At 48.2% G+C, this 23,993-nt stretch overlaps 1 long non-coding RNA gene across 3 annotated transcripts in view; it reads left to right on the forward strand.

Annotated features, from left to right (window-relative positions):
• The window catches only part of LOC137658251 (uncharacterized), a 91,997-nt gene that overhangs the window by 64,197 nt on the left and 3,807 nt on the right, over positions 1-23,993 (forward strand). For all 3 annotated transcript variants that reach the window (XR_011047299.1, XR_011047301.1, XR_011047300.1), the window contains 2 exons: positions 2,308-2,413; positions 14,037-14,377. This is a non-coding gene — a long non-coding RNA (uncharacterized lncRNA). The remainder of the gene's footprint in view (positions 1-2,307; positions 2,414-14,036; positions 14,378-23,993) is intronic.

A 23,993-nucleotide genomic window follows, 5' to 3' on the forward strand; every position in this document is an offset into this window, starting at 1 on the left:
TAGTAAGGAGGCTATTGAACTAGGAAGGGCATTGCAAAATCCAGCAAAGACCCTCATAGCTTCACTGTGGCAACATGAAAAATGGTTTCTGGACTTTCTGCATCTGCTCACAGAGGCACCAAGAGAGTTCCCTCCACTTCCGGAGCTACTCAGACAACCATGTGTGAAGATTTTCCACCAAGTGATACCATTGCTTCGTCTTCACATCTGGAGGCTATCCAGGAACTACTTGCAAGAGAGGCTTTTCGAAGCCAGTTGCTAGGTGCATGGCAAGATACCTCCGGGAGTCGTAGTCTGCGCTGTATCAGGGGAAGTGGTCCGTCTTTTGTGGTGGGTGTCGTGGACGGAGTGTCTCTCCACTCAGTGCCTGTATTCCAGTAGTAGCGAAGTTTTTACTGTACCTCAGGAAGGAAAAACTCCACTAAGTGTCGGTTGTGAAAGGCTTTCATTCAGCCTTGAATATTGCTTTCGAACTGAATCGAGTTAACATTTCCTCCTCCACGGAATTGTCACTCTTCATACGGAACTTCGAGTGTTCAGGTCCTTAGTCGAAAATTAGACCACCTCCTTGAGTATTGTCAGGGTCTTACGTTCACAGAAAGGAGCCCCTTATGAGCCTTTACATCAAGTATTGGAGAAGGACAGCCTTTAAGATGGTTTTCTTTTGACCTCTGCAGGTAGAGTCAGCGAGCTACATGGTCTACATACGTCATCACCCATTCAAGGGGATGGGTGGCAGGTCACACTTGGTTTCGTCCCTGAGTTTGTTGCAAATTCTCAAAATTCGTCCTTAGTGAATCCTAGATTCGAGCCCTTTCGGATTTGGAGTCTGATTGGTAACAGATGATAATGATCAAGTGTTACTATGCCCTGTAAAGATGATGAGGTTATACTGTATTTCATAAGGATAAGAAGAACTTGACCCCAAATCAACAAGCTGTTCATCAACACAGGGAAGACAAGAGGAGAATCACGAAGAACTCGATTGCCTCTCGGATTAGACGAGTAATAGAAAAGGGCATGGGCCTCAGACACCTCGACGTCAGGTAGATGTCCTCATGCCCATGCTGTCAGGGGGAGTAAATATTTCCCTACTATTCCGAAAGAATTTTTCTGTTCAGCAGGTACTGTACTTCAAGGAGGCAGGTGGAAACATCAAACAACTTTCACCTCCCACTACCAACAAGACATAATAAACTGAAGCCTAGACACATTCTCAATAGGTCCTGTGGTGGCTGCTTATAATGTGTCAAAACACCTCAGTTCCCTTGTGGGACAAATATCAAAGATTTAAGGGCGGAGGTTACCTTTGAAGTAAGTCTATGATGAATGTGGCAGTGACTGACCACTTCCTACTTCATCTTTCCATCTCTTTGTGTGCAACATTTGGGGAGCTTGGCACAGCTGGCCTCGTTCTTCTGTGGGTGAATGTCACGCTCTTTGGACAACCACATAAACATGTATATAAGTGTTATGTCTCCATCCTCCTGTTAGGTGGAGATGGGGAGAAATATACATTAGTAGAGGGCATGGCTCAAATAGCTACAATGTATGTTCCATCAGATTATTCTCCAGTAATGATTGCCCAGGCCGTTATCCTCATAGTGTACAGTCCCTCAAGATATCGCTAAACAGGGGCCATCCCGGGACAGTTGACTGCCAGTTGGTTTTGGACTTCCACTCACTTTAGGTAAGTCTTCACAGTGAAGAATAGAAGGTTTGTATATTGCACAGGAACAAGTGACAAATTTGGAATAAATTTGTATTTTTTCTAGCTATACAAACCTGGAGCTCTTTTCACAGACTGACGTGCCAGCACCAACCCCCTGAAAGTCCTGCCGCAACTACAAAAGTGACGGTTAGTCGCTAGTGCTGGTGTGAGCGGGAGGGTTAACCTACCCCGCTCCCCACTTCGCTAACTAGCGGTGGGTAGTTGCACCCTGCCAAAAAAGCTTACCGGCTGGTTTCTTCTTCGCCTAAATAATACTCGATAGTAAAGAGCTCCATGATTGTACTGTATTGCTAGGAAAAATACAAATACTTCCAAATTTGTCATATTTAGTTAAACCTTTATAGTATAAATGATATTTATTGAATTGACATTGGCCTGCAAATGTGTTATTCAGGCAATGATTGTATTCTGAAAGTAATAACTAGATTTATTTTGGGAAATTTTGCTCAAGGTCTTTTGACGTTCATTGAAAAGTAAAGGATTTTTATTACCCTATTGAGAAGCATTATTCTGATATTCCTTTTTGAGAAGTCAAACAATTGAATTTTTCTCCCGATACTTTTGTTTCCTTTCAGGCGGATCATCTTTCAACACAAATTGAATGAGATTGAGATGAAGAACATCATGTCGTCCATCGGCAATGACTCAAGTCTGTTTATCATGCATTTGGAGCATGTAAAGGTAAGTTATTGGACTGAATAGAATGATTTTACTTTGATAAAAAGGTTTTAATTGATGAAATATTGTAGAATGTGAAGTCGTAAAACCATTGTTTCATCGTACACTGATTATGCATGGTAAGGCGTGTGACACCATAGAGGGGGTCTAGTGATCTTTGGAACTGCGGTACAGAAGGTTTTCAACTTACAAACATTCAGAGATAAAAGCACAAATCCAACTGAAAATAACAAAGATAAGATAAAGAAATACAGTAATAAAACAATACTATATCATTTAATACAGTAAGCAAAACGACATTTGTAATAACCTGATATCTATTTCATATAAAACCTGACTATTTATTGACTTTTGTGGCTGGAAATTATAGGCATGGGAGTTAGGTTAGGCCTACCCTAGGCCAAAATGTAACATAATTCTCCTTACAAACAGCTTCTTGGAACCTACTAAGTTTGTAAGTTGAGAATCTTCTATAAATTAAGCCTAATATTTTGTTCCCCAACTGGTTAGTCTTGTTAGGTGTAATGGTTAAACTTTGCTGTAAATATTTAGATGACAACATTCTAAACGAGCGAAGCGAAAAATCTATTTTTGGGTGAGATAGCCATGGCGTCCTGATGGAAGGTTCCTTTTTGGTAGCTTCCTTGGGTATATAACTACTAAATATTCCCAGAGAATTTAACCACAGGTTATCACAGAATTCTAACTTCTGGAGCGAGTATCCTAAAGGTTTCCCTTTAAGACATCGTATATCAACAGGGGACGCATGTATTAACGCGCCACATAGCTATCTACACCCTACATAGAGTTAACACTTCGATGTGTAGGGGCGGAGAATAGCTGGGGAGCCGTTCCACAGCTAATCTCGTTCGTGGCTACTTTTGGTACTCGAGACGTAAACAAACGGGCGCCATTGCTAAATGACGTCACGTCCGTCTTCATCCTGAAGCCAGTTGCTTGCCGATCACCATGATACAGCAGAGCATGGTGGGACCTGAAAAACTGGACGAAGTAGCAGGGAGAGTCCATCAGGACGCCATGGCTATCTCACCCAAAAATAGATTTTTCGCTTCGCTCAAAATCCGTTTTTTGGGCTCAAGCCATGGCGTCCTGATGGAAGAATACCAGAGAATCAATGTATCGTGGTAGATTTTCCCCTTTTAGTGTAAGTGCCGAGGGCTTTGAACAGGTTAGCATAGTAATCTTAATAGAAGAACCGTAGGGAAGAGAGCTTCCTGCCCCCCTGGCAGTGAAGTCCCCACGGGCCATGCCGAAGAACAAAGTGGTCATCGAAGGGCTACTCACCTTGCCGGGAGAACATGAAGAACTTGGAGACAAGACTGAATGGTTTGCATTCATATAGGAACATTCTCAAGGACAGACAAGTGGTGGTTAGACACTGTATGTTAATAGAGAATCGTCTGGTCTCTAAGATATGAAGTAAGTAAGTATTCGTGTAGGAATATTACATTGCACAGGTGAGTATATAATAAGGGTTGAAACCTTAGTAATCTTCATCAAATATAAGAGGAAGGGGATAATAAAACTATGACAGACGTGTATTTCATAGTATAAGTAGGAGCGGATTGAGACGCACAAGTAATAAAATAGAAATTTTATTTCACAATTGCAGAATATATTAATGAAATGCAATAAATATGTAAAAGTAATTTACACAAATTATAATGTACATAGTAATGAAAGACGTGCTCTTGAATCTGAAAGAGAATTTCAAATTATTAGTAGGCACTCGTTCCAGAGGAACGTCAGTCTTTAAAATTAAAACACATCATGCTCTAGGCATGTGGCACTCGTGTGACGACTATGACATTTCACCTGGGAAAAGAACAGTATATGAAAAACACTAAGTGTCTTTGAAATCACTACGTATCACTCGAAGGTCAACATAGGCACCCGTAGAGTTAGAGTCCCAAGTAACTCACTGTTCTATGCAGAGTTAGGTGCAGGTTTCATAACACTACCTGCGGCTACCACAAAATGTTTGACTTCATGCACTTGTTTCGCATAATGTTTGAAGAAAACACGCGAAGATTTCCAGCCTGTGAAACTCTTAAGGCTTTCGAAATCCATACTCTGAAAGAATTTTCAGAGACGATGCAACTTTTCTAGGATCGTGACCAGCGGGTGTACTGTCAGGATCCGCTCTGCGAATGAAGTAGGTGATTTTCGCTCTTAGTTGTTTCAGTGACAGGTCGCTGCCCGATGTTTCTCCTTTGAAGAGTTGGCCTCCACTAAAGTCCGAAGTTCTGCGAAGATAGACCTTGAGGCTCTCTACTGGACATAGAGAGGCATCTTCTTTCAGGGGGCATATTCTCCAAGGGCCCCATCTTTTGGTGGGTAATTCGTTTTTGGCGAGAAACGTCGGATCCGGGAAGAGGGTAAGGTCTCCTGAGTCTGTAAACAGGATATGACCCTCATCCCTTGATAATGCCACTATTTCGCTGAGGCAAGAGCAAAAAGAAATGTAACTTTTTGAGTCAGATCCTTGAGAGGGCACGAATCATTGTCCAAGTTGGAGGCAAAATGGAGCACCTTGTCCAGAGACCAGGAGATCGGTTTTGGTGGGGGTGCTGGGCGTAGACGAGCGCATGCTTTCGGCAGTTTATTGAAGATGTCGTTGGACAGATCAACCTGGAAGGCATACATCAGTGGTCTAGTCAAGGCCGATTTGCAAGTAGAAATCGTGTTGGCTGCCAAGCCCTGTCCATGAAGGTGAATAAAGAAGGACATGTAAAAATCGATGGTGATTTCCGTAGGATTTTTTGCCTTGACGGATGAGACCCATTTTCTCCAGGATGATTCGTATTGCCGTCTTGTGGATTCGGTCTTGTATTCCTCGAGGAAGTCTAGACTTTTCTTCGAGATCCCAAACCTCTTCTTCGCGGCTAGGGAGAGAAAATCATGAGATGAAGGTCCTTGATTTTCGATGATGAAGCGAAGACAGTCGACTTCTGTACTTGCTGGGAGAGAACTGGGCCCGGGAGAGGGATCAGCGTGGGCTGCAGCTCCAGGACCAGGGGGTACCAATTGCTCCGGGGCCACTTGGGAGCCACTAGGGCCGCTGTCCCTTTGAAGGTTCTCAGCTTGGAGAGGACTTTCAGCAGAAGGTTGGTGGGAGGAAACAGGTAGATCTTGGACCATCTGTTCCAGTCCAGTGACATGGCGTCCACTGCTTCTGCCTTGGGGTCCTCGTACGGGGCCACATATCGAGGAAGTTGATTGTTGTCGCTCGTTGCGAAGAGATCGATCTGAAGTTCTGGGACTTGGTGAGAGATGAAGGAGAAGGATCTTGCGTCTAGAGACCATTCCGACTCTATCGGGCTTGTCCGAGATAGAGCGTCGTGCCATTTCTTCTTCTCTGCCAGACGGAAGATTGTCAGAAGCACCTGATTTATCTGGGGCGATCTTGAGCCTTGGCTATTGAGACATCGAACTACCACCGAGTTGTCTAGGGTTAGACGAATATGGATCGAGGGAGGCGGGGAGAGTTTCTTCAGCGTTAGAAGGACCGCCATGGCCTCCAAGATGTTGATGTGAAACGTCTTGAATAGGGGAGACCATGTGCCTTGAGCCTGTTTTTGGTGGGAGTGACCTCCCCAACCCTCCAGCGAAGCGTCCGTGTGGATGTTGAGTGATGGAGGTGGGTGTTGAAGAGGGATGGACCTTTTCAGGGCCTTTGCTTCCGACCACGGCTTGAGGAGCAGCCGAAGTCTGTTTGGGAGCCGTCTCTTGAGGTCTCTTCGAGCGATGGATGCAGAACGTCTCCAGACTCCCGCGGCATCCTTTAGCTGTGCACGTAGCACTGGGTTTGTCACTGAGGCGAACTGTAGAGAGCCTAGAACTCGTTCCTGCTGACGTCTTGAGATCCGTTTGGATTTCAGCAGTCGCTTGACAGACCCTGCTATATCCTTCCTTTTCTTCTGGGGGATGGAAAGGCGGTGTGACTGAAGGTTCCACTGGATTCCTAACCATTGGAACTTCTGAGCTGGAGAGAGGCGAGATTTCTTCGCGTTTATCTTGAATCCCAGGTGTTCTAGGAACTGGGTGACTTTGCTGCAGGATCTTAAACAATCCTCGGGCGATGGAGCCCAGACTAGCCAGTCGTCGAGGTAGGTCATCACCTGGACGTCTCGGAGGCGGAGCTGTTGTACTATGGCGTCCGCCAGCTTTGTGAAGATCCGAGGGGCCACGTTGAGGCCGAAGGGCATGGCCCTGAAGGCGTAGCTTTTCCTTTGGAGTCGAAATCCTAGGTAGGAGGAAGCGTGGTGGTTCATTGGAACGTGCCAGTAGGCATCCCAGGTCTATGGAGACCGTGTAAGAACCTCGAGGCAGAAGGGTCCTTATCTGTTGAAGAGTCAGCATCTTGAACTTGTTGTTCGCTATGAACTTGTTGAGGGGGGATAAGTCTAGAATGACTCTGAGCTTGTCGGAGTCCTTCTTGGGGATGCAAAACAGTCTCCCTTGGAACCTGGTTGACTTTACCCTCCTTATCACCTTCTTGTTCAAGAGATCTAGGACATATTCTTCCAGAAGGGGGGTTGATTGTTGGAATAATTGCTGGAAGGTTGGGGGTGGTTGAGTCCAACTCCAGCCTAGACCCTTCTTGACGATGCTGTGTGCCCAGGGATCGAAGGTCCAACGATCCTGGAATTGGCGGAGTCTTCCTCCCACCGGAAGCACTTCATTGCTTCTGGTGTCCTGAGGGTTTACTGCCTCGGCCGCTAGCTCCCCTTCCTCCTCTGCCTCTGGAGGGACGGCGAGATGCGTCTCTGCCTGCACCTCTGCTTGAGCCTCTACCTTTGGGACGAAAGGTAGTCGTCTGTTGCTCGAAGGCAGGGGTGAAAACCGGTGACTGGGACAAGACCGGTTGGGTGACCAGCTGAAAGGTCTGCTGTGGCTGAGCAGCCACTTAGGGAGTAGCGGGTCCCGGAAACTGCCGTCTCTGTTGACGTTGCTGGGGTTTTGGCTTGGAGGATTTCCTCTTAGGTTGAGGGCCATCGTCCTGAGAGGATTTCCTCTTCTTCGACATGCCCCACTTGTGGAGAAGGTTCCTGTTCTCAGTGGCGGCCTTGTCGGTGATCTCTTTCACAAGATCAGAGGGAAAGAGGAGCTTACCCCAGATGTTGTAGGAAATCAGCCTCCGGGGTTCGTGTCTCACTGTGGCACTTGAGAACACGAATTCACGACAGGCTCTCCGAGCCTTCATGAAGCTGTACAAGTCCTTAACTACAGTCGCCAGATGCGTTTTGGCGAGCACCATGTAGTGGTCGGGGACTCTAGTGTCACCGGCCATGACGTCAAGCTGTACCTGGAGGGACATGGATGTGGCGAGCCTTTCCTTCGTGTCTTGTTCCCGACGAAGGAGATGGTCATTAAGTTTCGGGAGGTCTTCGTTAAACTGACGTCCAGCAACGTCAGGATCTAGTTTTCCCACCACGAAGGTATGCTGGATATCCTTCCAGTGTCGAACATCGGGGGGAGTCACCAGGGAGAAGGGTCTGCACTCCTCCAGTGCAGGGCAAGGTTTCCCTTCTTCCACTGCCTTGTGTACCGCAGCGAAGGCTTTTTCCATGAAGGGGAGGATCGCATCATCAGGTGCGACGTAGGTAGGGTGCTTCTTGCTCAGTGCCGGAAGCTTTGAGCAGGTAAAACCCCTACTTTTAAAAGCGTTGGCCAGCATAGCCTGGGCCTTCGGGAGATCGAACACTATCACCTCCTTAGGTTCGGTCTCTTCTTTAGAGGCAGGTCCGGATAAGCCTCAAAACTCGGGAAGAACTCCACTTGTTCCAGGGCAACCGAGCCGACCTTCTCACTGATGAAGATCCTGCCCGTTGCGATGGGCATATGCTCAGCATACCTCCAGGGGTTGGCGTGCGAGCATGCCGGGAGGTCCTTAACCGAAATCCTTTTCGGCTCCTTGGAACTTCCCATGGTCCTGATGTACTCGTGTGTCTCACGGAGTTTCTTGTCCATAAGGGCTTCAAGCATACGGAACATCTCCTGGGCAGTTGGGATGAGGTCTGGGGTGGCGGAGGTAGACGGGAGAGATACTTCCTTCGGTGTAGGAGTTGGGGCAGTGGTGGAAGGCGGAGCGACCTCCTGCTCCGACTCGGCGTATTCCACTTGGTCCTCCTCATAGTCCAATTCTTCGGCCATGAGGTTCCTCTCCGTTGTCTCCGACACCTCCGACATACGCTCCGCGTTGTCAGTATCCAGACGACACTCGTGCATGGACTGGGCCATGACAACATCGGGTTCCACCGTGATCTGGACGGTGGGGATCTGATCCTTGGGGACCATAGAGTCTGGGGATGCCTTTGGGAACAGTAAGGCCCTCAAGTCTTCAGTGGCAAGGTACGGTCCAGTGGCGTTCCTCTGGAAGCCACGCACCCATTTGCGCAGCTTCTCTCGAGAAGCGTCCCTAACCTCCGCTGAAGGAGGGTTATTGAACGCCTCGACCAGGATTTCCTGGCAGACCGTACAGTTCTGCGGGTCCCAGAACTTCAGATCACCTCTCTTGTTGGCACAAGGGGCTTGAGGCCTACACGCCATGTGCCCATAAAAGTGCGGGCGCTTCACTGCACAGAAGCCGTGGTCGCACTTCACGAGCTCCTCCTGTAAGAGAAAGAGAACATGAATATGGGGGAGTCAGAAAAAAAAAATGACTTCTATTCTAAAGTTAAATATTAAATGATTAATCTTTAACATAATATTAAGCGTGATGATCAGAGAATGGGCGGAAAATAAGGAGATAGACACATACTCCGTGTAACCCGCTCGGCTGGTTACCGTAACCTCATCCATAGACAATTTGTTGTGACTGAGGGCACAGGACAGAATTCAACATAAAATGCCAGGAAGGCAGTGGGAATTCTATTGGGAATTGCCAAGGATATAAAACTGGGACTGAGGTCACTCAGACCCTAGAATTGGGAACGTAGAAGATCCCATAGGGTAACGGTTTCCGGCAACCAGCCGTGCTAAGATACACACAGCATGCTGGAAATCTGTGATATGCAAGAAGACAGCATGGTTAATAATAGAACGGTAAGATAATACCTATCTATTTATGTAATCAAACCATCTGGTTGCGATGTAGGGCTATCAGCATGAGATGATAGCTAGTAGAAGGGGTGCAAGTCGCTTTGACGCCTCCGGAAGGCTCCGGCAGACCGGAGGCACGCCGGAGGCCGCTCCAGCATAGTTTCTGGCATTAGGGAAGACAAATATATAAGTCAGGGGTAATACCAGGATGGCGGCCACCGGCATAGCGGCGGCGGCTCACTGCTGGCTTGGTGACAGGGACAAGGATGAATATAGCAGAACCGGACTGCCGGCAGTGGATGCTGGCACTCCGGGGGCCGGACCGGTGGACGGACGACCGAAGCTATGAGGTAAGAGGGAAGGCCATCGGCTAGGCGCCGACGGGAGGCGGCAGTCCCCCGGCACACGGAGGACTGACGGCCCAGAGGGCAAGGGATATGTCACCAAGGTAGGAGGTGGGTATCACCGACAGGGGAGGCGGCAAGGGACCGGCACCAGGATAGTGAAAGAGACAGAAGGAGGGATGTAGGGGTACGGCCACGGACCCCAAGACATCCCACCTGAGAGGGTGTACCCATGATAGAGGCTAACCCTATCACCCAGTGGCAGGGGCCGCAGAGGACCGGGAGCCAGGGTAGCCCAAGGGAGGGCTAGGGAACACCCAAGAGGGGGGGAGAACCCCTGTGGACAAAACGCATCAAGTGGCTAACCCCATAGGACACTATGAAGGGTATATGTACCAGAGCGGACTGCACACAGGAGCTCAAGGTAGCCCTGTCACTCCACCCTAAGGAGGAGTTGTAGGACAGGGGACAGATGGGTATAGACTAACCTAAGTATAGGCTAGGCCATACAAGAGATAGGTGGGGAGGGGAGAAGAGAAGGGTCTTCTATGGAGGAGGCTCTGTACCAAAGCGGCCACCAAGGAAGGGAGGACGCTCCCTAGCCTAAGGTAAGGCAGCCTGTCTGAGAACGGTGCATGGGTATCGTTTCAGCAAGGAACCGAACTAACTCCCCCCAAACCTAACTTAGAGCAGGGATGTTACACCCTGAACTAGGAAGGATGGAAGACGTATCGCTATTGCAGGAAAGGTCGGAGACCTAGCCCCAGCAATAGAGGAAGGACGTGCCGTTCCTCATTCTCGGACGCAACCCTAAGGGGGGATCATTCCCTTAGGGAGGACAGAGAAGCGATATATACTCTGATATGAGCTTGATCCCCTTACATGGTAGGGGGAGCAAGGCTACACAGAGGGGATGCCCTAAGGCAGGGGATGAAGGAAGCATATAGGGGTCCTACTTGTAGGTTAGGTTAGAAAGGCACACTATCTAACCTATCCCCTATATGGTCCCTGAAGGCGAAAACACTTGCATCACAGTCAATAGTATTGTAAAATAATGCCACTATCTTCATAATTAAACCTAGGATCACTGAAATATATCATGCATGAACACTGATGTTAGGCGCTCTGGCCTGGGGGCTAGACTAGCGAACTGGTATGGGGTCAGATGATGACCGATAACAAGACGTCAAAACACGATATATAAAGTTCCTAGCTATGAAGACTAAATAACTAATAGTATCGATTAGTTAATGAGGCCGGAAAACGCTGTTGAGGCTAGCTAAATAAGGCATGCAAAACAACAGCGACGCCATAAAATGGCGGGTCCGGTCGAGGCACAGCTCTGCCACAAAACATCAAATATCTCGAAAAGTAAAAGTTACTTTACGGTCAGAGCTTATTTAAACAATACTGGAACCTTGTACTCAACTTTCCAGAAGAAGGCGAGGCCGAGGGTAGAGACATGGCTAAGATGCAAGTCGATAAAGTACGCACAGGGAAAAATCCGACTAGTAAGGCAAGCTACTAAACGAAGGATGAGGACGGACGTGACGTCATTTAGCAATGGCGCCCGTTTGTTCACGTCTCGAGTACCAAAAGTAGCCACGAACGAGATTAGCTGTGGAACGGCTCCCCAGCTATTCTCCGCCCCTACACATCGAAGTGTTAACTCTATGTAGGGTGTAGATAGCTATGTGGCGCGTTAATACATGCGTCCCCTGTTGATATACGATGTCTTAAAGGGAAACCTTTAGGATACTCGCTCCAGAAGTTAGAATTCTGTGATAACCTGTGGTTAAATTCTCTGGGAATATTTAGTAGTTATATACCCAAGGAAGCTACCAAAAAGGAACCTTCCATCAGGACGCCATGGCTTGAGCCCAAAAAATGCATTTGAAACGAGTAGAAAGAGCATTCAGACATTTTAGATCTCCGTCAATGAGAAGATTGTTAACATTTGACTCGAGTCTACAGACTGAGCTTTCCCTTCTTCATATGTTGACCGTGAATGATTCTACTGTATATTAATAACAGTAATAACTAGAATTGTGATCTTCATCTGTATCACCTCCAAAATCTAATGGGGTCTTCCAGAGCATAATACCTATCCGTTCCAGGACATGAAACCTATCCATTGTTAAAGTCGCAATCTTGATCTGGATTACTTCCAAAATCAAATGGTTTCTTTCGGAGCATAAATACCTATCCGTTGTGAAAATTGGTGAAAATCCCGCAGGAGGTTTTGCCGTATTCCTGCTAACAGACAAACAAACAGATAGATAAATAAATAAATGCAGATCATTTTATAACCCCCTGGGCAGAGGAAACAAAGCTAAAAGTCTGCATAAAATGATGGATACACATACATTTTATCCCAAGGGAGAAGTTTGTACTTAATGGCTGTAAAGTTTCATCTTTGGAGTCTGGAAATATTGAGAATATTTCTACTGTCTTTATCATGTTTATTAATTCGTCTTTAGAGGTTGTTTGAAATATGATTATTATTGTTATTCTTATTAGTTAAGCTACAACCCTAGTTGGAAAAGCAGGATGCTATAAGCCCAAGGGCTCCTACAGGAATAAATAGCCAAATGAGAAGAGGAAACAAATTAACTACATGAGAAGTGATTAATAATCAATATAAAATAACTTCAAGGTCAGTATCAATGTTAAAATTGATCTGTCATACATAAACTATGAGGAGAGACTTAATCAATCTGTTCAACATAAAATCATTCGCTGCTTATTAGAACTTCTGAAGTTCTTTTACCGTAAAATTGTGTAATAGTTTTACTGTATAAGGTGAATGAGTGAAATATTTTCTCAAAAATCTTATTGTAGACTTTGATCTTAGTTTAGCTTGAACTTGATGACTCAATGTAATTAGGAAAGAATTTTTTTTGTTTTTTTTTTTTGGAAAAGTTTGTTCAAGTGATTTCACCAATTCAAGATTGAGAAAATTCCGACAATGTTGAAAACGGTTTGGTGAGATATTACCGCCAGAGAGTTGTTGGGTCCTTAGCCTGGCCAGATAGTACTACCTTGGATTATGTGTTGTATTCCTTTGCCTACACATACACCAAAAAGTCTGGCTTATTCTTTACAAATTTTCCTCTTTCATCATACACTTTACAACACTATGATAGCTGAAAAATTCATCACTCAAGGGGTTAACTTCTGCACTGTAGTTGTTCATTGGCTAATTTTCTCTTGGTAAAGGTAAAGACTCTTTAGCTATGGTAAGCACCTCTTCTAGGAAAAGGACACTCCAAAATCAAAATGTTCCCTTCTCTTGGTTAGTGCCATAGCCTCTGTACCATGGTGTTTACACTCAGGGACACTATTCTATCTGTGTCTTTGTTTCCTTACTAGGCTATTTTCCCCGTGGACCCCTTGGCCTTATAGTATCCTGAGTTTCCAACTAGTATTGTAGTTTAGCAAGTAATGATTATAATAATAATATTAGTCAATATTCAAGAACGTAATCAGAGCCATATTCACAAAGTCAAACTTTTAATCGAAGGCTTTCACGCTTGTGTTAGATTATGATGGGTATGACAATCTCAGAATAATAGCAATTACTTCTCATCTCTTCTGCCTTCTGTTTTGATAAACCATTATAATTCTAATTTTGTTCTTAATAGGATTCTAAAGGTAGCTTTTTAGAGTGAATCCACTGCAAGGGTTGCGGTAGCGTATGGGTAACTAACTATCTATTGGACTGGGGTTCAAAACTCGCTCAAGCTTGATAGTTTCTTGTAGTGACTGCCACTTCACCATCCTTGTGAGCTAAGGATAGGGGATTTGGGGAGCATATAGGTCTACTTACTGAGTCATCAGCAACCATTGGTTGGCCCTAGTTGTGTCCAATTGTTGGGTTATGGTATTTTTATATAAAAAAAAAGACTTGCAACAACCCACATGTTAAATTTAATTAGATATTTTAAGTGATTTAGATAATACAGTACAGATGTTCTAGTCTCAAGTAGAACTTATTGAGGGTTGTCATCATATAATTTGTTTCAATATGATTTTAATTTTAGAGAAAGATGACTTTACCTACATTTATTGTGAAGTGTAGCATAGCAGATATTTAGTAGACCATTAAATAGAATAGTTAATAGATGTTATAGATTTTGATTAATTAGTAAGACTATCGTATTAACCTTTGAGATAGCAAGAGATTGAAATGCCCCTAATCTGATATTTCATTCCAGGCTGACCAGCTGAAATCGAAAGTCGGAAGAATAGCATTCCTTCCGACTCCAACTTGTGACCTGGATTTTGGTCTTCAGAGACCTGGGCTTGGGCTACCGCTTAACCCCTCCCTTGCACGGTGTTCTGCGGTTTTCGATAAGAAAAATTGACAAGATGCAAATACTCTAAGGCCATAGATACTTTGCAACGGTGACCATTTCGGGCTATGACTTATAGTCTACGAGCCCCACCCAGAGACCAGCTCCGGGCAGTATGGAACGAACAAAACGAAGAATAAGGTGTAGGCGTACATCAGCGTGTACCCAAGTCTTTTCGTCATCTGGATTCTGAGCATGTAAAGGTAAGGCATTGATATAACTAGAATTATGATATTGCTATCAATTTGTTCCTACACAAATACAAATCCTCGTCATTTGTAGGAGTACGCTCTTGACTCCCGTATTACCTCCGCCAAGGATGTAATGAAATTGAGTCAGTTTATTTATTTATTTATTTGTCTGTGTGTCTGTGGACAGGATTACGACAAATCTACTTGATGGATTTTAAGAAAAGTTTCTCCCCAGATAGAGATTAGGCCATTGACAACTCCATTAACTATTGGAGATGATCCGGTACCAGATCCAGATTTTAGATCTGGATTTGCATTTTTCACAATTTTAAAGATTATGTCTAAAGAAATTGACACATTGAATTTTCACCAAATTCTAACGATGGACAGATGTTATGCATCGTACGAAACCATGAAAATTTGGAGGTGATCCATTCCGTTGCTGGGCGGAGGGATTTGCCTTTTCTTCGGCACCTCCTTAGTTGTCTTCTCTATTCTAATTCTTTTATTTTCATCTCTCTTTTTTCCACACCTGATACATATTTTCTTTTCTTTTCCCTATTCCTTCTTCCTTAAACAGAATTTGTTCCGTAACCTAATACAAACCACGCTATTTACATGGGGTATTATTTTGGCGGAGCTGAAATGACGACCCATTAAATTTTAACGAGGGTTAACTACCCCCTCGCTAGTTAGGGGGGGGGGTAGGGAAGGGGTAGCTAGCTACCTCTCCCCCCCTTCACACACTGTGAATAGCTCAATTCACTTTTGGCTCGGGTGATGATCAGACGTTTCTGCTCTCACCCTCGCTTGACAGCCTTTAATCTTTTTCTGCTTTCTCTTTAAACAGTTTGTGTGTGAAGTTGGCCTCGACTCTATAACAATGCGTACTTGCCCTGGACTTCCTAATCGCCCGTGCGGGACTTTTATGTCCTCTATGGATACGGATCCTCACGCCCTTTGCCCCCTTTGCCGAGGTCAACGGTGTGACAAGGAAAATGTGTGCAGGGAGTGTTCTGCCTCCCAGTGGGAGAAGTTTGGCCGTAGGCGCAAGAAGAAGTCCAAGAGAGAGCGATCTCCTTCGGAGGTGACTTTGAAGAAGGAGGTCTCTAGGGACTCCCCTTGCGCCGCCCGAACCTCCTCCGAAGGTCTCCCTCGTCCGGCTTCACCTGTGAAACCGCCGAGTGAGATCGCAGGCCCTAGTGGTTTTTGCCAACCTCGGGGTGGTGGAGAGGGCGTGGCCTCCCTTAGCGAGGTTGTTCCCTTTCCTCCCCCGGGGGAGGATATTTTATATTTTGATGAACTTGACTGTACGGTATCTAACCATGGTTTATTTCAGTTTTGGGCTTCCTTGGGGCTTAAGGGGACTCCCTCTAAGGAAGGCCTGTTTGACTTGTTGCAGCTAGGGGCTGCAGTCAAACAGTCGCCGGTAATTCCGGAGGTTTATCCTTCGGACATTGTCGACGCTGTTTTGACTGTCCCTTCTGACGTGACAAGTCAAACCCTTGATCCTGCTGCCTCGGATGTTGCTGAAGACTCACCTCTCCCTTCCGCGCAGCCTTCGAAGGGGAAGGTGGGTCCCCCGGTCTCTCCTGCGAGCTCGTCCCCCCCCCCCCCCCCCGGGGGGAGCGCGCTTTCAGAGACTCCTCTTCGAAGGACCGATGACCCTGACTCCTTACCCAGGGGTCGCATTCGACGTAAGGCCCGTAGGCCTCTTTGAGAGAGGGGGCTCCCTTCTCCCTATAAAGGGGTGAAGAGGCGCCTCTTTGGGTCTCCTTCTCCTCCCCCTGCGGAGGAACTACCTCGTCAGGAGAAGGTCATACCTGCAACATCCCTTGACCTCTCTGCGGATCGTTCACGATCCCCTACTCCTGCCAGATCTTCAGTGCTGCCGTCACCTGTAATCCTACAGGCACCGTCCCCTTCAGGGGAAAAGGACTCTGGGGTTAAGTCCCTGGCCCCTGTGCGCGCACCTGCGCGCTTGCGTGCAGTTGAGTGTAGGTCATCTTCGTCACCTACTCGTCAACGATCTCCTGTTCGCCAGCGATCTCCTGTGCGCCAGCGCTCTCCTGCTCGCCAGCGCGCCCCTGGGCGCGCTCTTAATCTTGAGGATGATCAACGCTCCCCAACGCGCCAGCAATCTCCTGCTCGCCAGCGCCTTTCTGGGCGCGCTCTTCAGCCTGTGAAGGACCAACGCTCCCCAACGCGCCAGCGATCTCCTGCGCGCCAGCGATCTCCTGCGCGCCAGCGATCTCCTGCGCGCCAGCGCTCTCCTGGACATCCAGAGAAGGTACAACGCCTTCCAACACGCCAGCGATCTCCTACTCGCCAGAGCTCCCCTGCTCGCCAGCGCTCCTTAGGGCGCCCCCAGCCTGAGAAGCAACAACTTCCTGATGGGCGCACTGCGCGCCATCACTCTCCTGCGCGCGCGCGCAAGCACGCACGCACGCGCAAGCACGCACGCACGCGCAAGCACGCACGCGCAAGCACGCACTAGTGCCTGTGCCTGTTGCACGCCCTGCGCGCCCATGCTCGCCAGCGCCCTCAAGATCTTCTGATTCAGACGCTCGCAAGGGTTCACCTTTGCCTCACTCGTCGATTCCTGCACTCCCAGTTGCTCCTGCGCGCCCTTCGATTTCTGAGCGCCTCTTAAGTTTGGCGCACACACGCCCACGATCTCCTACAGCTCGCCCTTCATGCCAACACGCTGTGTGGCCTGCAGGCTCTAAAGAATGGGGCCTCTCCTTCATGCGCCACAATCACTGACAGATCTGCGCGCCACCAGTTGAGGGAGACCAAGTCTTCTAGGGGACATCTCTCTCCCTCCCACCATCACCAGCGCTCTCCTAAGAGGTCGCGCGCCCACTCGCCAGCTCGTTCTCTGGAACGTTCTCCTACGCGTTCATATGCACGCTCTCCTACTCGACCTCGTGCATACCCTCCTGCGCGCCATTCACCTGCGCACCAATCACCTGCGCGCCATCACGCGCGGTCCTATGGTCGCCATTCTCCTACGCGCGAACGCTCACCCACAGGTCGCTCGCCTACGCGCCATCGCGCTACCTCGCCCGCGCGCGAAACTTCTTTCACGAGCTCTCCCGGGCGCGGCATCGTACCCGCCCGTGTGGGTCATACGAATCGCAAGGATCATCAGCAGGACGCTCCTCCTGGGAGGCGTTCCTAGGATTCACCTCCGCGCAAGAGGAGGACAACGGCAGAACAAGAAAGATCGGCAGAGAGGTCTTGGCAATCATCTTTTTCTTTTCAGGAAGGCCCCGTGGTGTCCACTCCTAAGGGTCGCGAGATCCCCTTTTCTCCAGCGGGGATTGCTGACACAGCGTCAGTTACCCGTCTACCATGGTTCCGCCACATGATCAATGCTGTGGTCCAGGCTATTAAGCCTTCCAGCACTGATCAGGGACGGGACCCTGTGACGGGTTCTCCACCGTTGAAGAAAAGGAAAGGAGTGGGCTTCGTGGTGACTCCTCCCCGGGGAAAGCTGGTCTCCAGGAACCCCATCAAGCGGACCCCTTCTCCTTCTCCAACCTCTGCAGCTCCTCCCCCTCCTGTAGATGAGTTTATCTCGTCCTCGGGGGATTCCTTTAACTCGTAGAATTCTCCCTTGGCACCAAGGGGAGAATTTTCTCCGGATAGAGGAGGGGTTGCACAGGGGGAGGGTCCTCCTCGGGCATCTTTGTTGGAGTCCTACTTCCCTCCCAGGAGGGAATCGAAGGACACCAAGACTGTTCCAAAATCTTCATCGAGGATTCGTCAAGAGCCAGCTATCCCTGGGGAGGACGTCCACGTTTCTCCCCAAGAAGACCTCTTGGGGATGGGAGACTTAGCTGCCAGTCCACCAAGAGGAGAGCACAGCAAGTCAGAACATGCATTCTAGCAGGTCCTTGGATTGATGAGGGAGCTCAACTAAATCAAGGACCCGGAGACAGCCCCTCGCGAGGGGAAAGACACCATGCTTGACGAGGTCTTTGGTGTCCAGAAGCCCCCCAAGACTAGTGCGGCTTTGCTCTGGTCTAAAGGGGTGAAAGGCGCCAGAGACAAGGTCAAAGCTCAACTCTCTGGGCTGGCCTCCTCAGGACGTTCTTCTGCCGGGTTCAAACTCCTCCCACCTCCTCTAGTCGAACAGAGGAGGTATTTTGAGATCGACGGGGAGTCTTGCATGTCTCTTCCACTCCATCATTCCGTGGAAGAACTAGCAAAGGGGAACTTCTTTCGAGAAGCTCTCTACCCGGCAGGTGACGTTTGCAGCGTCAGAGACCCAAACCTGGAAAAAGTCGCGAAGAGTGCCATGCAGGCAACTTCGTGGCTTGATCTCTGGCTTGGGTCTCTGGGCATCCTATTGCGATCCGAGGATCTGTCCAAGGAGAGCAATAGGAAAGCTTTGGAGACCTTCCTCCTCTCGGACACTCGCTCTATTGAGTTTCTAGCCCATCAGCTCACTAACCTGTGGGCCGACATGATCCTCAAAAGACGCGATTCAGTGTCCGAGAGGTTCCATCCGAAGATCGCCACTGCAGACGTCAGCAGGCTCAGGCACTCCTCTATTTTTGGAGGGGAGTTACTGGAGCCTCGTGACATGGAGCAGACGGCTGAGAGGTGGAGGAGACTCTCTCCTCCAAAGGGCCCTGACATCTCGGCCCTATAAACCTCCAGCCCCTCAACAACAACGTCAACAGCAGCCTCGCAAGACACCTAAGCAGGCTTCGGCAGCTAAGACAAGCGTGTCTATGCCACAGTCCTTTCAGCCGAAAGACAAGAAACGCGGCAAGTCCTCTAAGGGAGGTAGAACTCCTAGAGGAAGCGGCAAAGGTCGCAAACACTAGGAGTGGCAGTCCCCCTGCATGTCCACCTGTGGGGGGATGCCTAAAAAGTTGCGTGCAGAGGTGGCAGCAACTCGGGGCCGACCCTTGGACGGTCTCTGTGATCGGTCAAGGGTATCGCGTCCCGTTCACAATATCTCTACCTCCCCTGACAGCGAATCCAGTGTCGTTGAACTCCTATGCCTTGGGATCGGCAAAGGGGTTGGCCCTTCGGGCAGAAGTCGAGACCATGCTCAATAAGGATGCTCTCCAGGAGGTCGACGACGGTTCCCCAGGCTTCTTCAGTCGACTCTTTCTTGTAAAGAAGGCGTCTGGAGGCTCGAGACCGGTCATCAACCTCTCAGCACTAAACAAGTTTGTCGTACAAACTCGTTTCAGTATGGAGACAGCGGACATGGTCAGACTTGCAGTGAGACCACAAGACTTTATGTCCACTCTGGATCTGAAGGACGTGTACTTCCAGATCCCCATCCATCCGTCTTCCAGGAAGTACTTAAGATTCAGCCTAGACGGCAAGACTTACCAGTTCAAGGTGCTGTGTTTCGGTCTCTCCACGGCACCCCAGGTGTTCACCAAGGTGTTCACTCTGATCTCGTCGTGGGCTCACAGGAACGGCATCCGTCTCCTTCGTTATCTGGACGACTGGCTAATCCTGGCAGACTCGGAGTCAACCCTTCTGCGACACCGAGACAGGCTTCTGGAAGTTTGCCAAGATCTAGGGATCTTGGTAAATCTCGAGAAGTCCTCTCTGCGCCCTACGAAGAAACTGGTATACCTAGGCATGAAACTAGACACGATTCTCCACAAAGCCTTTCCATCAGACGAAAGGATAGCAAGGCTGAGGAAGGTAGCAGAACCTTTCCTCAGACGAGAAGAGCTTCCAGCCCAACTGTGGTTATGTCTCTTAGGCCATCTATCATCTTTGGTTCGTCTTGTTCCAAACGGCCGCCTCAGGATGAGATCCCTTCAGTGGCGGCTGAAGTCACGATGGAATCAGGAAAACGATTACCCGGACTTCCTAGTTCCCATAGGACCTTCGGAACGGGCGGATCTTTGATGGTGGCTGGACGACGAGAACCTACGGAAGGGAGCAGATCTTCTCGTCCTCCCCCCAGATTTGACTCTGTTTACAGACGCGTCAAATCAAGGGTGGGGAGCCCACATTCTGAACCAAAGAGCCTCAAGCCTTTGGTCAGAATCGGAAAGGTGCCTCCACATCAACCTGCTAGAATTGAAGGCCGTTTTTCTGGCTCTTCAACAGTTCCAACAAACCCTGGTGGGCCACTCCGTGGTGGTGATGAGCGACAACACCACAGTAGTGCCTTATATCAACAAGCAGGGAGGTACCTTCTCGCAACAGCTATCCCATCTTGCAGTAGAGATTCTGAGATGGTCCGAGACCCGCTCGATCTCACTGTCAGCTCGCTTCATTCCTGGCAAGAGGAATGTCCTCGCCGACAGCCTCAGCAGGGCGACGCAGATAGTGAGTATCGAGTGGTCTTTGGATCCTCAGTTAGCCAACAAAGTCCTGACTTTGTGGGGTTCCCCGACTGTAGACCTGTTTGGGACAGCCTTGAATTTCAGGCTGCCCCTTTACTGCTCTCCAGTCCCGGACCCCAAGGCTCTCTGGCAGGATGCATCTCAACACAGGTGGGACAACATGGACGTTTACGCCTTCCCACCTTTTTGTCTGATGAGAAGGGTGCTCAACAAGGCCAACCTATCGGTCAACCTCTCCATGACTCTTATAGCTCCGCTATGGCATCATGCGGAATGGTTCCCAGACCTTCTGCAACTCCTAACGGAACCCCCAAGAGAACTCCCTCCACGTCACGAGCTACTCAGACAACCACATTGCAACATCTTCCACAAGGCCGTAGCTTCACTTCGGCTTCACGCCTGGAGACTATCCAGCGACTCCTCACGGAGAGAGGTTTTTCTCAACAGGTTGCGGACAGGATGTCTCGACACCTGCGAAAATCCTCTGCCAGCGTCTACCAGGCGAAGTGGAAAGTCTTTTGTGGTTGGTGTCGTGGAAGGGGTATCTCTCCGCTCGATGCCACTATTCCAACAATAGCGGAGTTCCTTGTATTTCTTCGGGAGGAAATGCGCCTTTCGGTCTCGGCGGTGAAAGGCTATCGCTCAGCCTTAAGCTTAGCCTTCAGGCTGAAAGGAGTGGATATTTCCTCTTCGTTGGAAGTTTCTCTACTCATACGCAACTACGAGCTTACTTGCCCCCAGTCGGAAGTCAGACCCCCTCCTTGGAACGTGGTTCAAGTGCTCAGGGCTCTGAAAAGAGCTCCCTTTGAACCATTACGCCAGGCGTCTGATCGCCACCTAACGTGGAAGACGGTGTTCCTACTCGCGTTGGCCTCGGCCAAACGAGTAAGTGAACTTCATGGTCTCTCCTACGACGTTGCCCATTCAAGGGGATGGGGGGAGGTAATGTTCAAGTTCGTCCCTGAGTTCATTGCTAAGACTCAAAACCCTGGGGTGTTGGATCCAAGGTTCGACTCCTTCAAGGTAACGAGTCTACGTTCTGTAACAAGTGACCCAGACTATCTGTTACTGTGCCCAGTCAGGAGTCTGAGGCGCTACCTCAAAAGAACAGCTGCAGCCCGTCCTAATGTACAAGCTTTGTTTGTGAGCACAGGGAGGACAAAGAGGAGGGTCACCAAGAACTCCATCTCTTCATGGATTCGCAAGGTGATAAGCAGCACCTTGAATCCCGACTCTCCTCCGTCACGTCGTCCCAGAGCTCACGACGTCAGGGGTGTTGCTACTTCCCTGGCCTTCAAGAGAAACTTCTCTGTGACGCAGGTTCTACAAGCTGGGGTCTGGAAACGTCAGACGATGTTCACAGCCCACTACCTGCAGGACGTGACCCACAGGAACCTCGATACGTTTTCTATCGGTCCTGTGGTGGCTGCACAACAGCTGGTCTAACCTCAGGCTCCTTATTGCACAAGTAGCAGAAGGTGGAGGGCATTGTTACCCGGTTTTAGTCTGCGTGAATAAAAGAGTATGTCTGGCCCTTACTTCTTTCTTCATTCTCCCCTCTCTTGGGGATAGCAGCATCCAGGTCTTTGCGCAGCTGACCTCAACCTCTGCAGGTAAACCATGCTTCCTTGTGCTCCTAGTATTAGCCTTAATACTGTCGCGTCCCCCATACCCTGACGAGGTGGTATTGGGAACGTCCTAGCCTAGAGTTCCACATAAGGACCCCAGGTCAACTTCCTAGCATGAGTCACGTTATTCTCCTTCACACACATCCTAGTAGGCCGCACGATGGTCAAACATGACAACGTGCGAAGGTTAGGGACTCCCGTTCCTTGAGTTCTACAACTCGGAATTGGAGTCCCCGGGTAAAGCCGAAGCCAGAAGGCTGGGGACTTTCCGCCCTTCCTAAGGGTAAGTCACCCCATGTAAATAGCGTGGTTTGTATTAGGTTACGGAACAAATGACAAATTTCGTAGATAATTTGTATTTTTCCTACCATACAAACCTTAGCTATTTACGCAAATGTTACCCGCCAACCCTGACCCCCAAGTCAAGTCCTAGCTTTAAGCGAATTGAGCTATTCACAGTGTGTGAGGGGGGGAGGGGTAGCTAGCTACCCCTTCCCTACCCCCCGCTAACCAGCGAGGGGGTAGTTAACCCTCGTTAAAATTTAATGGCTCGTCATTTCAGCTCCGCCAAAATAATACCCCATGTAAATAGCTAAGGTTTGTATGGTAGGAAAAATACAAATTATCTACAAAATTTGTCATGTTTCCTAATACTGTACCTTCTTTTCCTCTTCGTATGGCTGCTGAAAGTTGACCCTAGCTCTATACATAATAACAGAATCAGGTTTATATGGATCAAGATCACGAGCTGCTGTAGCTCGTGGCATTGCATCAGCTCAGTGCCATTTGTGCAGCGTGGCTTTAGCAGCATACTGCTTTACAGTACAATCTGCGCTCCATTTGCAGACTTGAGTTCTCTTCCATATTGCCATTCAAGAAACTTGAGAAGCTCAAAGGGACTTAAAGGTATCAGAGAAACAATGGATCAAGCCTGGGGACATTTGTTGTAACTTACTGTGTCCGACAAAGTTCTGCTACCAAATTATTATCATTACTAGTTAAGCTACAACCCTAGATGGAAAAGCAGGATCCTATAAGCCCAAGGTCTCCAAAAAGGAAAATAACCCTTTGAGGAAAAGAAATAGTTAGAACAGTGTACTCGAGTGTTCCTTAAGCAATAGAACTCTAACCCAAAACAGTGGAAGACCATGGTACAGAGGATAGAGAAAAATGGTTTGATTTTGGAGTGCTCTCTTAAGAGAGCAGCTTGCCATAGCTAAACATAGCTAAAGAGTCTCTTCTACTCTTACCGAGTGGAAAGTAGACACTGAACAATTTTTCAGTTATGCCCATGTCAGGTGTAAGAGGAAAGAGGAGAATGTGTAAAGAATAGGCCAAACTATTCAGTGTATATATAGGCAAATGAAAACTGAGCTACCAGAGAGGGATCCAATGTAGTACTATTTGGTCAGTCAAAGGACCCAATAACTTTAGCTTTATTATCTCAATGGGTGGCAACTGCCTCAGCCAACCTGTTAAAGGTTTTTAAAGGCTGTTCATGAATGACAGAAACAAGAGAGAGTGACAATGCCCTAGAAATTGACCATATATATATGTGATCAGCACCCAAGCCCCTGCTTCACCTAAGCTGGGACCTATTAGAAAGGTATTTATGAGGCAAATAATGTTAAAAATGGGTGAATTTATGTATTAGAAGAATGT

Source organism: Palaemon carinicauda, chromosome 19 (genome assembly GCF_036898095.1).
Source record: "Palaemon carinicauda isolate YSFRI2023 chromosome 19, ASM3689809v2, whole genome shotgun sequence".
NCBI lineage: Eukaryota > Metazoa > Arthropoda > Malacostraca > Decapoda > Palaemonidae > Palaemon > Palaemon carinicauda.